The following is a 15,257-nucleotide window of genomic DNA, read 5'->3' on the forward strand; positions in this document are numbered from 1 at the left end:
ATTTGGGAAAAGGCAGTTGCAAACAACATTTGAGAAGACCAGGAGAGTAGGGATGAAGTGCAAGCAAAGCTCAACATATGAACAAATCTGTGTGGAGGATCAGGGAATGTGAAGATTTGTGATCCTGTAAATGTTTTCCCTGCTTTGAATAGCTTTTATTTTTATTTTATTTTATTTTTTTAATGTCAAAGAATCATAGAAAAATTAAGGTTGGAAAAGACCTTCAAGATCATCTGGTCCAACCATCACCCTACTACCAATCTCACCCACTAAACCATGTCCCTATGTGCCAGGTCCAACCTTTCCTTGAACACCCCCAGGGATGGTGACTCCACCACCCCCCTGAACAAGGCGTTCCAATGCCTGACTGCTCTTTCTGAGAAAAAATATCTTGTTCTAATTGTTGCAGAGCAGTGCTTACATGGAGTCAAGGACTTTTCAGCTTCTCACCATGCCCTGCCAGTGAGGAGGCTGGGGGTGCAGCAGGAGCTGGGAGGGGACAGACCCAGGACTACTGACCCCAACTGGCCAAAGGGGTATTCTGTACCATACGGCCTCAGGTAAAGAGATTTCTGCCTGTTTAGTCTCCTGTGTGACAATAAGAGTGAGAAGAATCTGTAGAGGGTGGGAAGGAGAGATTCTGAGGGTGTATCTGTTTCAGAAGGTGGTTCCTAAAGTTGTTTGCTCCAAGTATTAGAAATCTTGTCAATATGTAGAATTACTCTACTTCATTTCTTTCTTTAAATGTACTATGAAGCATAAAACTGTGGAGGTGCTGGAGAGAAATTTGGTTATTTATATTGCTAAGCACAAGAAGCAATAGTGAAGGAGCCATTCATGTAGTGGATTTATTCATTATCGTCATAGTTACAATGGAGATCATAACCAAAACAAGTCATAGGAGCAAAGAGAAGACTGTACAGAGATATAAATGGCACAAATTCAAGACAAGTAGTCAGACATTGGCAACATTTCACCTTTGCTCAAGCTTGAGATTAATCACTTGTGCCAGTATTTCAAAGTTTCTACTAGTCAGGATACTTGCCTTGGGACATCTGGGGCAGAATCATATGTTAAATTTGCTGGAAACTTGTCCGCAGCATAATCTTGCAGTGCGTTCTCCTACTGTTAAATCTACAGATTGAATTTATTTTATCAGTAGAGTTAAAAAGCTTAAATAATCATGTTCATTTATAGGACTACACACAGCAAATGTAGACATCATGCTGTAACTATTTTATTTATTAGGAACTGATATTTGAGTTTGCAACCATCTCTGTATTTGTTTTTTTCTACTATGCAGGGTGATAGTACAGAGGATAGTTATTTTGGGCTTTGGTGATAAACTGTTGCTATAACTGTGGTGCTTAACACCTTTTGATATCTTATATGAGTATTTTGATGACTTCTCTCTTACTCTTCCATATTTTTAATGAATTCTGGTTTTGTACTTCAATGTTGTCAACATTGAATTTGGGAAAAAAGGATTGGTTAAATTTTGCTGTGCCATCTTCTTGGACTACTTGTGAGACCACACTTTGAAATGATATGAAGTTTTGCAGAATCTGTAAATATGATATGGTTTTCTGTCAATTTAAGCTTAAAAAACATACAAATTTGTCAGCCATGAAAGCACTTGTCTGAGAAGTGTAGGGACTTTAGAATCACTTCAATCAGCTGCTATTTATTTTAATACTTTAATGTGGGCTTTGCTGAGAAAGTTATTAATATAACTTTTTTTTTTTTTAATATTCAAAGGTCTTACTTTCAACTAGGGTTTCATAATACTAAACTTAGGGGTGCTAAGCTGATGTAGCAAATGAAATAGGCAAAAAATAGATAGTGTCGACTTAATAGAGTAATATATAGACAGAATCATGTCTGTCTTTCCTGGCCCTTCTCTGTGTGCATTTCAGGTTTAATTTATATTTCGTCAGTACCAGTGATCACAACTGTATGCAGTATTTTAGGTGATGTCTTCACAGTACCAGTGCGACAGCATTTATATTCCAGATCTCTCTTGGAAAAAAACTCAATTGATACTCCCCTGGGAGTATTGTCCTTTTTCTCGATCTCTTCAGATTGACGCCTCATGGATATTCTGTTATTGACGGGCCGGGCAGATACAATTTTTTCTTGTCTTCTCTTTTCAGCTGATGCTTTCAGTTTAAAATTAACACATTAAAGTCCTTAAATTCATGGTTTTGAACTCTGTACTCCTATTCTATCCCTTTTTTATTAGTCTGCTTCTATGTGCCATCTATTCTTTTCTGATACATATTCTGATTCTAATCTGTTTTGTTTCTCCTCAGGTTCGTCTCATCAGCAAATTTTATTGGCATACTCGTGTTTTTGCTCTAAGGTCAACTAACAACTATTAAACTGAACAGTATTATGGTTGATTGTTCAGGGACTCTGTAGCATCTCTTCAGTCTGCTTTCTTTTGAGCACAATCCACTACCATCCTTACTAGTTTCTCTTCCTTGCCATCTATACTAATCCTCATCTCTTAAATTTAATTAAACTCACCATTTCAAATGCTGAGTTAAGATATATACATGAATATATCTACCTTGTTTAGTAGAAACAAACATACAAAGGCTGCAGTTCTATGCAAATCAGTGTACATTGCCTCTTTTTCCCGTTTACTGAAGTGTCTTGTTCTTCCCTGCAAAATGTTTTTTCAAATCCTTATGTGCCATTTAAACCAGATAAATAATTCTGAATTTGCCCTCGTTGTTCCCTTTCCTGAATACAGGCACAATGTCTTCTCTTATATATACTAGGGTTGGCACACTTGGTTTAAAAAAAAAAAACAAAACCAAAACTGTTGCTCCTTGTAATGCATCAGTTCTTTCAGTATCCTGGGATGGTATCTTGTTTTCCCTGTTCCAGTTACATTAAGCTCCTCAAAGAGGGAAAAAAATGCACGTGGAAGGATGGAACTGCTTCTACAATGAAAATGCAGCAGGAGGAAACAAGAGCAAATGCCAGTCAACTGGAGGCTCTGGTTAATTGCCAGTCAGCCTGGCTATTCTCAGCTACTGAGAAAATCCTTCCTCTTCTGGGGGACCTGCCCAGGCAGGCTGACCTGTTTCCTTCTCTGATCCATTCATTCCCCTCTGATAGAGGGAAAAATGTGAGGTTAGTTACATCAAATGGAAAGTGCCTTTTAGAGTCAGTGTATAAAACAAATAAAAATGAGTTAAGTTTTCACGTGGAAAAATTATGAGTAATTTGTGTTTGAAGCAGTGACCAAGACTGTCTGTGAAACTCTTCAATGCACTTCTATAAACATTACAGTTTTTGTCTTCTGTTTTTGCTTTGGAAGCTGAGGGCATTTCTGAACTGCAAGGATACTCCTGGGTTAGAGTCCTGCCAATCAAGGACTTTATTTGAGCTTGCTGTTACTCTGTTTCCGCATGTGCTGTAGTCCCTCCCTGATCTGGAATCAGGACTTGTTGACTCCTACATGCAGAGGAAAAAATATGGGGCATTGCTCCCCTGTTGCAAGGTTTAAACATAGCCTCTGGTTCTTGTTCCAGAGACTTGTGCACATCTGTGTGAATTTGGTTTTGGAAAAAGAAGGTATTATGTTGATGGCATGAGCTCCAGGGATGGTGAGATAGTCAAGCTTCCTTCCTGTGTATTTTCTTTCAGTCCTCAGTGTGTACTAGGGTACAGGATGGGTAGGAACGCTGCGAGGTAGCACTCAAAGTCATGATCATAGTTTATGGTGGCTGGTGAATAAATACCAAGAAGAGCTTTCTCCTGTGATTTTTGAACCCAGCTGCAGAGGACTTCTGACACAGCTGAGGGTAGAGACTAACGGGCAGCACAGTTACTGGATGCAGCAGTTCCTGTGCTGCTGGGGAAGAGGATGGGAATACAAAGGCGGTTAAAGCTGTAGTCGTGTTTTGGAAACCTCTTGGTGACACTTCTAGTGTCTATTACCTAAAAGCCTGAGGCTCATGACAGACTCACGACCTAAAGCACGGATGGCTTCAGTTAAACCCAAGAGCTGATAAACAACCCAGTGATAGCAATAAGTGTTTTTATCCCCTCAGAATTTCACGCTGAGCACCAGAACAGCCCGTTTAAGCCTGCCGGTCAGGGCGTATCCCCTTGGTCGCTGCTCCTGTGGCAGCTGTGGCGGCGGTCGCCCAGGGCCCGGGCTCTCCTCAGCTCACGGGCGGGCGCTGCCCGTGCTGGCACCCTGGGAAATGGAGTCCCAGCTCCCCAACAAGCCTGCCTTCAGCTGCAGGGCCCGACCCGCTGGGCCGCGTGTGGCAGCTGCCCCCCTCCTGCTAAACATTGCTCCCAACGCCCTGCTCCCAGCCGCGGCCCCGCGCCCGCCATTTTGGGCCTCGGCGGCCCCTCAGCTTGGCGCCCCCCCATGCCCGGGCCGGAGGGGCGGGGCCGGGCGGGCTCACGTGACGGCGGGGTCACGTGGCGGGGGAGCCGGGCCCAGCCGCCGCCGCCGCCGCCGCTCCGGGAGCGGCGAGAGACGGAGCCGGGCGGGCGCGGGGCGGGGACGGGACGGGACGGGACGGGGACGGGAGGGGGCCCGGGGCTGCGAGCGGTCCCCGCCGCCGCCACCGCCACCAGCACGACCACCGCCTCTGAGGTGAGCACGGGGGGCTGCCGCCGCTGCGGGCGGCTCCGCAGCTGCCGTCCTTTTGTTCCGGTGGGCGGCCCCGGGAGGGCAGCCGGTGGCGGGCGGGGGGCTCGGCCGTTAACGGCACCCTAACGGTAACGGCAACGGTAACGGCAACGGCCGCGCCGGGCTGGGCGGCGGGCCGCCGGTACACCCCCTGCACCCCCATATCCCCCTATATCGCCGCTAAACCCCATCCCCGGTACCCCCCGGTGCCTGCAGGGGTTTCGGTAAGGAGAAGGGGAGGCCCCTGGTGCCGCTGTAGCCGCTCCCCGAGGCGCCAGTTGAGATCTGCCCGGCCGGGTTAGGTAAGAGCGCCGTGGGAGCGAGGGCTGGGGGGTGAAGCCGCTTCCTAATGGCTGGCTGCGAAAGGCAGCCCCGAAATTGAGGGTTTGCAGCCTAAAACGGCCCTTTAGGGGAAGGCAGAGCGGCAAGGACCTGCACGGAATCTGCAAAAACTTGCTCAGGAAAGCGGGGCTTTTCCCACGCTGTTGACACCTTCGAAGACGATTATAAGAGCCACTCACCTTTAACTACTTCTGTTTAACCTTAAATACTCAATTTCTGTTTAAAAATCGTATTAACAGAACAGATTCCTCATTACATCCACATTTCTGGTCAGGCTGCTTCGATAATGCCATCACGGGTCTTTCCGTGATAGCAAAATCCCGGTGGTCCCTAGGGACGCCGGCTAACAACCCGATCCTGGAGAAACACCTCCCTGCCAGCAGCTCCCAGCCTGCTGCCGGCTCTCACAAGGAGGATTTGCACGAGTGGACCCCGTTCGTTCTTCATAGGCAACGTGAATGTCAAGTGAGGTAGAGTTGTTTGAAGAAATTGTGTTTTTCCCCCAACCTCCAGTGGGGTTTTGTCAGGAGGTGGCTGTCGGTGTTTGTGGGGTTGAGGTGAAGGTAACAGGTGTGCGTGTGGATAGACATTTTAAGAATTGAAAACATCTTGGAAAACCGACAGCTCGAACTGTTGACTGACTCAAACTGAATGACTTTCATGGAAAGAGGATTTTTATTTTTATTTTTTTTTGGTACAATGCATTGCTGCCTCCAGCAACAGCCTGTGGAATTTGTTCTCACCTAGTCAACAGATGTTTAAAACCCTTCAAATATTTATCTGTTCTAAAAAAGCCCACTCATTTTGTGAACTGAGTTCAGGATGGCTTGTTTATTCAATGTATTGTATCAGTAAGATGATGAACGGATTTAAGTGGTTCTCTTGTAGGTTTCTAGCAAGAAAATTGTTGCAACGTAACTTCCCTTACCTCGCTGAATGACATTTTCATCACAGAAATGATTGGTTCTGCTGAACTTCCAAACAAAAGTAATTTTGTTTATAACTAGCCTCTAGGAAAAAGCAGTACTGTTTTATGTAATTATTAAGCATACTTAAAATACACAGCTTTTAAAAGTACTTTTCATTAGTAGGTCTCAAAACACCTCACGAAAGAATTCAGTGTAATTATTCTTTTCTTATCTGAGGGTAATTATTCTTGTCTTATCTAGTGCTCATAAAGAGATCATCGTCTGCCTATGATTGCTCTAAGAAACCCTATAAAAAGGTCGAACAATAAAATCAGATTTCTTTATCACAAAAAATGATAAACTCACATTTGTGTTGTATTTTTTTCTTCTTAATGACACCTGAGGTCATTTCATACTGTACCTTCCATACCAAGGCTGGGAGCTAAGCCTGTGCTTTAAGTAGAGCAGACATCTCTGCTTAATCTCAGAAGAGACTCTGCAGAAGACTTAACCAAATTCATTGCTGAGTTAGAGAATGATTTGGGGTAGGTTTCGGTTCAGATGCTCAAAGTAATCGTGGTGCATGCCTTCCAGTTCCACAGAGCGTGGCTGCAAAGAGGGTTTGTACAGATGCCTTTTGATACCTATTAGAAAGAGGCAGGTGTGGGGATTTTGTGTAGCCAGAATCTTCCTATTTTTGTGGTTTCCTTCCTCTTCAACGTGCAGAGCTGGTCAGGCACAGTGATTTGGAATCTCGCATTTATTTATTTTTTGGGACTGGATTTCTTCTGCTTAAGTGCCCTATTTTTTTGTAATGCATCTGGTAGCAGAACAAACCTCTGGTACTAGAGGTCCAAGGTACGCACTCTAAAATTGTTTTCCAACTATGTCTACCAATTTCAGTGTGCAGATTATTATCATTAATTATATTATGGGTGCATTTTAATATGCAGTTAAGTTTAAGACTTTAGATCCCCTATACTAGTTCGATGGTTTCTTAAATAGAGCAGAAAACCATTCATTTGTGCTCTAATGCAAGACAATAAAAGCATTGTCATTTAGGGAAAAAAAGCATAAGTTAGGAAATATACAAAAGAGTTGATATTGGAAGTGTTATTGTTTTATTTGGATGGGAACTCCTTGTGATCCTATCCCAAAACAATAGTTATGTAACTTGGGTCTAAGCTCTAGATCCTTTGTTAATGGGGGACTATGGCTTCTCTACTGTAAGGAAACATCTGTGGACGGCCTTATAGGTGCCATCAGTGATTTCAGTTGACTCCATGTCCAAACAGGGCTTGCTTGTAGGCAGAGTGGGATCTAGACTCATTAAATCTGCATGGATTCAGATTACTTGAGGTGGGGGGGAAAAGTTCCAAGAGCTCCAGTTTCCAACAGGAAACTTTTCTGTGTATTTTAGTTTTCATTTTGTGACCCAGCATCTCTGCTCTTGGGTGTGTGGGACCGTTATTTTCATCCTTGCTTGTATACTTGATCGGTTATTTCTGTGTTATTTTTAACTAATGCCTTTGTTTACACCATTTTGCAGTACTTAAAAGTTTAATATCTTTTAAATGGTCTATAGTAATAGTTTTCACTTTGTGCTTATACCTACAAAAGCCCTTAGTGCTCCTCAGCTGCTCATCAAATCCTACATATGGCTATAGTACATCGGAGCTGCTCTGGAGAACTTCCCACTGGAAATCCGAGCTGCTTGCATGGCATGGGGGTCCTGGTTCGTTTGTGAATGTTGCCTCCCGCACAGTTTCAGAGCTAGCAGATCCTGCTGGGAGTCGTATGCTCTCCTAGTTTCCTGGGTTCAAATCCTCCCCAATGTCCTTGTCTAGTGCAGAACACTTTTTGCAAAAGATGCATTTGAAGATTAACTTTCCTATTAGAATATAAGAGATTTAGCGCTTCTCAGTACTACTGTCAGTCTGTCCTGTCGTTTGTCTTTTTTGCTTTGCACATGTGATGAAATAGATTCCTCTCCTTTGAAGACGTTCTTCTCATTAAATATTTGCCAAAGCAAATATCTTGACACCTAAACTGATTTCTAAATAAAATCTTCAAATATCTCATTCATTAGTTTGAATAATAATTGCAAAGTAAAATTTAGAGGAAGGCCAAACACATCTATTCACCTAGCCATTTGAAGAAAATTACTGCAAATACTTTCCTGGTGTTACTTGGCACCATTTAAGCTGATGAAAACCGTAGGAAGGACTAATGAGTGCTGGATACAGCATGAAACAAAAGAGATGTTTTGCATGTATACTAAAAATATTGTCGAAGAAGTGCGTGGGAAGATAAGCAGGAATAAAGTCATTGCGAAAAGCAGAGGTTGGTTGCCCACTGTGGTTGCGGTGGGTCACAGTCTGCAGGAGGCTCTTAGTTGGAAAAAGACCTCAGCTGACAGGGTGCTTAAATTGGGAGGGGGCAGCATGAGGGGTTACACGTGCTCATATTTGTGTTGGGGGGTGTCTGCACAGTGGGAGCCCTGAGCTGCCGGGCACCTAAATTTCACTTGTAATGTTCCCACTGCCTGTCCTCAATAAAGAACAGGTCTCCCTGTCTCAGTGGCATGGTGGAGTGACCTCTAGGAAATCCTTACATTTATAAATAACTGAAAACCAAAACACAACCCCAAAGATCTACCTGTCTAATATCTGGCTAAAATACATGAAAGGGAGGTTGACTAACACGAACCCGCTGTTGCAGACAAGATAGGCTGTGGATAATAGTTAACGTTGTATAAAAATATCAGAAATGTTACTCAGAAAGCTATTTTAGGTGTTAAGTAAAACTTGAAAGGGGGAGTGATTTCAGCTAAGGGAGAAGGAGGAAGAGTTATATATTTGTGGTGTCTTCCCCTGCTCTCATGAGTGATGTAAGTATATTAAGAACTGCTGCTGTATAAATATCTTGGCTGCCATACAAGTGCCCTACATAGTGTTTGGAAATGAGGGAATTGAACAGTGTAGGTGTTGAAGCAGCTTTAGATATTTTACCTTCCTTTCTCCCGTGCATAGAAATACGGACCAAAGAACAGCATATGAGCTCAGACCAAAGGTGTTTTCTACATCAGTGCCTTGGTTTTTAACAGTGGAGGATGGCAGATGCCTAGGGAAAAGTATCCTGGGGCATGCAGGTAGCTGGGTATCTGAAGGAAGTATCACCAGCTTCTAGCAGGATATAGGTTAGGGGTCTCTGATTTGGTACTTAATCATTTAGCTTTTAATATTTGTGAATTTATGCATATTTTTCTTTTATCCTCAGTCATCCTCCCAAAATAAGGCATTCCTGAATAATTTGGAAACAGAACAGTATGTAATGAAATGGCTCGTTCCTGGTAGTCATTACTTGAATTTTTACTTCATTTGTAAAGAAAGAATGATGTAAATCGCTGTTTGGATTTGATTTGTTTGTTCCAGGCTTAGATTGCTCTGGAGACTTCCTAGCACCTTCATTGTTTGATGTGAACTTATCCCTGGCTTGGATTTTTCCTTCCTCCTCTTCATTGTTGGTGTTTGTTAGTAGATCTTGAAGGATCTTTTCATTGATGCCTTAAGGCAGAGATCCTTAAGGCACTGTGTTCTTATTTTTTAATGTGTCGGAATAGAAAATGGCTCCTATTGTCTGGGAACTCTTTGCAAAATTAATTAGATGAAGCAATAAAGGTAGGTGAATTCTAGGAGAGAGATTTAAATAAATGCATTTGAATCTTATAAAGACATGGGAAGCTATGCAGTGAAAATCTGCTGTCTTGGATGAATGATCAAGGGATAAAATTGAAGAAGCTTATGTTACTAGTATGAGATTTGGAACCGTTTGCAGCTTTTCCAAAGTGCAGATAAAAATGGGAGAAGAGATGTGGTTCTTCTAAAGATACCTATAGCAAGCCCTATTATGATAATAGGCCACCTCGAGCAAGAATAGTCTGTTTCTGTGAACCAAAAAAAAATCTGTGCAGCAACAGGGCTCTATTAAAAGCAAACACAAATCATAGGATTAAGTGATTAAGTCATCTTCCTCTGAGTTACAGACCTCTCAGAGGTGGATTCCTTCCAGATTTTGCCAACCTGCTGAGGAGCTATTCTTGCTTTCTTTATAGCAGTAGAATACCTCTGTGGAACATATATTAAATCCAATATACATTGTTCCCAGGGTTGCAAAGAGAATTTGGGGGTTTGGAAGTCTTCACTGTGGTAAGATCGAGGAAAGTACACTGTCTAAAAACATATGCCTTGAGTTCAGTACTAGTGCCTGTACAATATTAGCTCCCCTCTTACATTTCCAGAAGATCAAGCACTTCTTTTTTATTAATAAAGAAACTGGCTTGGAAATTGTTCTTTCTTCAGAGGGGAGAACTGAGAGACCACTGACGTAAGAACAGTGTTACAGCACTGGAGGTGAGTGAGAAGATTATATTGGGAAGTCTCATCATAGTTCTGCTTTCAGTGCCCTGTTGGGGAGTTTTGCAATTGTAGTTAGTAATATACAGAGCAGATGGCCAGCACAGTGGTTGTTCTGGGCTAAAAGTGACCAGTAATGCTTCAAGATTTCGTAAAAGATAGTGCCCTGTTTTCACAGGATGCAAGAGTCTTTAGTCGCTGTCATCGGGAGGTTGAACACTTGACTTAATTCACTCATCCCTTTTCCCCTTTGGAATGTGGTGTAAATGCTTCTGGTGTGAGGAAACTTCTACTTGGTTTGGAGAAAAAGTATTTGTGATTTGATTGTCTAGTGTTGCAGCGACGGAACGAGCTCTTGCTGGTTTTAAAATAGTATTGCTTATTGAAGCTCTAGAAATACTGGGAAAGCTTTGTTCTCTGGTTTGCATTTGAATGTGTTCTTCCTTCTTGTCCAAGGATGAGAGTGAAAAACGAGAGTCTTCATTGATGGAAACAGCCTGTTTTCTTCATGTTGGGCAGAGAATGAGCACTCCTAAAACAATCACGGGACCTTTGCGTGGGAAGTGATAACCTGCTTGTTAGAATGAGTCTCCAGGAGAAGATCTTTTACTCGTAAGGTTTTAGAAAGGAAAGATGTAATGGAACAGATGCGTCGTGAGGATTTGGGTTGTACTGATTAGCCTCCAGCTGCATTGTCACAGTTTTGACAAATATCACCTGATGACTGAGTGTCCGAACTGATGTGGAACTGTCTGTTTTCACTGGTGTTTACTTCTGCTGTGATTTGTTGGGTATGTAGATGAAGATTTCATTGCTTTCTGAGCCTAACGCTTACACAAGCTCTTGGAATTCTCCCCTGGAATATTTTTTAAGAGGCTTGCTTTACTGCCTTTTTTGCTGGCAGGACTAGTGTGAAAGCATTCAATGAAAGATCTTTAAGTGCTGATAATGTTCAGTTCTGTCTCCCTTTTGATTACCCCAAATTACATTGTTGACTGCATTTTTCCATACATAGGGTGGTAACGCTTGATAAAATTAGACCTGAGAAGATGCAGGTGGAATTGGGAAAGCACCAGAGAATGTACTAAAGAGTATGTGACTTCTGAGCTTGTGTCCTTAGGCTATGTGCGTGTGAGCTTGTTCTTGTGTTTTGTGGTGTTTTTTGTTTTTTTTTTTTTTCTTCGCTGATTAGGACAATTTCTTCCCATCTTTCTGGTTAAGAGTTCTGACCCCATTTCATGGTTTCCTTCCATTGAAATTTACAGTTTTGCGTTATGCTAGGAGAGAATATGTTTTATAATTGCTTCCTTGTTTCTTCTACATCTTTATAGCAAATGCAGTCGGGAAAGAAATCTCATATTGTTTCAGAACACCTCATTATGTTAGCTGATCTAAGGATCTAGCTGGAAAGTTGTCCCAGCTTAGAAATAAATAACAATTGCATGCACACAGACTTGGCTGCAGAGCGAGATCTATTTTTAGAGAAGGGTCCTGTCCTATTTTCACTTAATTTTAACGATGGTGAGTTTTACCTTCGTTTGAGACATCCTAATGACTTTTGGGTCTTACCCAGGCCTTCATAATAGATAAGTGTGTGAGTCCTCTGAATCAGATTTCAGAGCCGTTTGTGTAGGGGAAGCCCCGCTTATCTGCCAGATAACCTCAGGTATTCCAGTCATTCCTGGGCTATGTCCGAGGCGCTGCCTCTGCTTGCCTGCTGTTTATGGAGCAGTCTTGTGACTGGGAAGCCAAAGGCAGGCTGCAAGAGGTTGCTGCCACATAAATCTAATGTATTAGAAAGCAACTGCAATCCCATGTGGAACAGCATTCTGATGAAGTGTTTTTTCTTTTTCTTTTTTTTTTTTTTTAATGAACCTGTGTTATTTGAAGTTGCCAGTTACATTTGGGTTTTATTTTCTGTTGTCCATTGTTGGTGGTTACAGCGGCAGCCTGGGACTGCTTTTCTCCCAGTTCTGTCATGAGCTGCTGTATTGCCTTGAGGTGCTTAATTGTCTTTTATTCAGCTGTATGCTATTAGAATAATGTTGGTTTCTTACTTCTCCTAGGATCACTGAGGCTAGCATAGCACTTTCAGGACACTGGATAAAAGATGTAATGTTCAGGGTCATGTTAAAAGAAACCACCACATAGTTGGACACAAGTTGAACACTGACTCAGCTGAGGATGAATAGGCTGGGTAAAGGTTAAAAAAAGGTGGAAAAAATATGAGAGGGTGAGCTATAAATACCGTTATGCAACTCCTTATTTCCTTTCTTTCTTGGTGATTCTTGGGATTGTGAGCTTGCACGACGTCTCTTACTGTCTGTAAACCATCAGACAGAGCGATGATTCTGTGAAGTAATGATTATTTGGAAAAGACTGGCCAAAAAACGCATCCAGTGTGAGGCATAACCAGACATCTCTGCTAAAGCACTACTGTAGTTGAAATACTCCTCCACCTGTTTGTAGCAGATAGCGAATCAAGGACTGTCTCTAAATGAAATGCAGTGTGTTGTGAGCCCTGGGTGGCAGCAGTGATGAGCCTGTATGATCCCTCCTTGGCAAGGGTGTGCTTGTGACAGAAGGGCTGATTGGGCAGCTTAGTGCGTTTCTCTCTCCTGTGTAGTAGGAAACACGGTTGTTGACTATTCAACTTCTTTTTATCCATAGAGATGCCTTTTGGCCACAGGTTTTTGGGTAAGGAGTGTTTCATTTTTCACCATTCTTGTGTGATGTCTGTGTTTGCTGAAACAGAACGAATAAAGCAGGGATGCTCTTTGCTTGAAAAATCTCATCGTACCTGCTTAGCATTGTTTCTGGAGGACAGACTCTTTAATTCCTGTAGCAATTTTCTTTAATATTTACTCAGCTATTATGCCTCAGATTTATGTTTGAATAGTACTGTGTATGATATGTGAAATACATTTTATCTTTATCATAGATAGGTTAGGGCCAGAATTAAGCATTAAGGTTATGTAGCCTAAGCTTCTAAATGGGACTGTCTGCATTTATGTGAAGGAGTTGGGTGTTAGTGGAAGCAGTGTTGTGTTTTTTGCATCCCCAACCTGCCTTTCCTCCCTTCTAAGAGAGTAATTATGGGATTTTCTATTGTCATTAGACTTAAATTCATGATCCGGGTGTGATGCTTGTTCTGTCATGTAGTCACGTATTATTAGGTTTGATATTTTTGTTCTTTTGATATGTTTGTGTTTTCCTTCATTCAGTTACAGGTAGAGACCCTGCAAAAAGGAGAATTGCACTTGAAGGCAACAACGCAAAGACAAAATTCCCTAAGTCGTGGAGAGGAGTAAGAGAAGGCAAGGAGGTCCTTGCCTCTCGTTTTGAGACTTATCAGTGTTTCACTGCAGATGTTTGTGTAGAAATGGGAGAAACAAAATTGAGTTCTCTCACGGTAATTTTCCTTGCTAGGTTTTTCAGATTGTGGTGCGAGGCTTCCTGGGTGTCTTGCCTTGAGCTGCTTGCCTGCAGTCTTTGTAAGGTGTCTTGTTTACCTCTTTTTTTTCCCTTCTGTTTTTTGGGAGACTTACTCTCTCACTCTTCAGAGGTTTACTTGCCTTCTTTGAATAGCTGTGTGAATTCAGGGTTCTCTCAGGGGCTTGAGTTTGTCAAAAGATGATACCCCTGTCATGTTTCTCGCCTTGTCCCTCTGCATTTTTGAGATTTTCTTTCAGGACAAGCTCCCGTGGCTGTGCTATTGATACTGTGCATTGTTCCTCAGAGTGGTACTGGTGAAGGCTTTTGCTGTCTGTACTCTGATGTTTGTTAGGTGGCCTGTACTGTAGCACTTCAGTCTTCTCTTTCAAGCTTTTCTTGTGGGATGTTTCAAAGCTGTCCATTCTAAAGTATGGATAAGTGCTAACAGGGAGGAGTAATAAAAACCCGTGGGAGATGCTGGTTTCCATACCAAATACAACTCTCAGAAGCGCACAGCTTATTGGGCAACAGTAAGATATCTAGTGCACTTTGCAGCACGCTTGCTGTGAACTGACAGCCAAGGACCTTTTGTTCAGTGTTTTGGAAAATTTCAGGCCCAGAACTCTACTGTTGACTTAGTCTGAGTATGTTTTTGTCTGAGTAGTGTTTTGACTATGTATATATATATATATATATATGATATCTGCATATTAAGTGTGAAAACCTCAATACGAGAAGAGATATCAGATATATATATCTGCTGCTCTGAAAATCCTGATATCTCTTCTCGTATTGAGGTTTTCACACTTAATATGCAGATATCCCCCACTCTGTGTTGTTTGGAGGATCAGAGGCTTAGGAAACGTTATGATACTTCAAACTTGGAGAGCTGTTTGCCCGAGCATCCATTCACGTGGAATATCTTCTGCATATTTTTTCTGATATTTACAAACAAAGTAAGAAAAGGCTTAAATTTTCTTAGAGTAATTTGTTTAGTCTGTTTGATTTTGTCCTCTAAATTTTGAAGTCCTTGGTGATGAGTCTAATTATCAACAAGACATTCTCTCATGCTGGTGATAAGTTTAAGTCTGCCTTGGGACAGTTGCCTCTTTAACGTGATGCCAGAGGAAAGCCTGAAATTGCTGCAGTATAGCAGCCTTCCTTATCAGCCAGAAAAGGAAAGTTTATTACAAGTGGCTTGTTAGATCCTCAGTATTATGGAAGTTCATTTTGTATAGTATATGGTAGTCAGAGCATCCTTCAGACAAACATTGTGGTTCTTTGTGGTTATGAGCAAAATCATCAGTATCCAAGCGTGTTTGGACCTTGAGCATGTGGGAAGATGTTTTGCTGAACCTATGCCTTGATCAGCTGTAAAGGTAATTTCGTACTTTCCACTGCTGGTTTTTGGTGCATGTATGTGTTGTACAAAAATTAAAATTAAATTAAGATATTCATTATATGGAGTTTTGGAGCTGGGACGGGCATACTGTT

General features: G+C 42.1%; 1 protein-coding gene across 2 annotated transcripts in view; it reads left to right on the forward strand.

Moving 5' to 3' along the window:
- The first annotated feature begins 4,562 nt into the window (after positions 1 to 4,562).
- Positions 4,563 to 15,257, forward strand: part of TULP4 (TUB like protein 4) — a 146,165-nt gene continuing 135,470 nt past the window's right edge. For both annotated transcript variants that reach the window (XM_084283313.1, XM_084283314.1), the window contains exon 1: positions 4,563 to 4,627. The gene's annotated coding sequence lies outside the window, so the exon portion shown is untranslated. The remainder of the gene's footprint in view (positions 4,628 to 15,257) is intronic.

Source organism: Netta rufina, assembly GCF_964035555.1.
Source record: "Netta rufina genome assembly, chromosome: 3".
Lineage (NCBI taxonomy): Eukaryota > Metazoa > Chordata > Aves > Anseriformes > Anatidae > Netta > Netta rufina.